This window comes from Chrysochloris asiatica, unplaced genomic scaffold, assembly GCF_000296735.1.
Source record: "Chrysochloris asiatica unplaced genomic scaffold, ChrAsi1.0 scaffold00057, whole genome shotgun sequence".
Classification (NCBI taxonomy): Eukaryota; Metazoa; Chordata; class Mammalia; order Afrosoricida; family Chrysochloridae; genus Chrysochloris; species Chrysochloris asiatica.
Window position 1 is genome coordinate 17,224,450 of NW_006408575.1, and position 572 is coordinate 17,225,021.

Sequence of the window (572 nt, forward strand, 5' to 3'; positions counted from 1 at the left end):
CTCATCTATGCCAAGAACTTTGGGAAACAGCTACCTGGCCAATCAAATGGAAGAGATGCATGCTTGTGTCCATTCCAGAGAAAGGTGACCCTTTGGTCATGTTTGTAGAAATTATCAAATAATATCATTAATATCACACACAAGTAAAATATTGCTGAAGATAATTTTAAAGTTTGCAATAGTACATAGACAGAGAGCTGCAGAAATCCAAACTAGATTCAGAAAAGAACATGAACCTCTGTGGCTGTTTTCAGTCACACAGTAAACAGGTATATAGGGTGGACAACAATACTAGTGAGACACACACAACATAAAATGGTCAACCCTTCAAGATCAAAAGGGCAGTATTAATGTGCCCTTTGGTTGTCTAAATGATTATATATTCCTGAGTGGTTTTGTGTACATTCCTCACCATTCTCCGCCCCCCCCCAAAAAAAAATAGGGAATAGAAGCAAATACTATTGAATGATGATGCACATAGGAGATTGTAATCATTGCAATGAAACGATGAGTGTAAAATCAATGTTCTCCCATGTAAACTATTACTCAATTCACAACAAAAACTTTTTTTT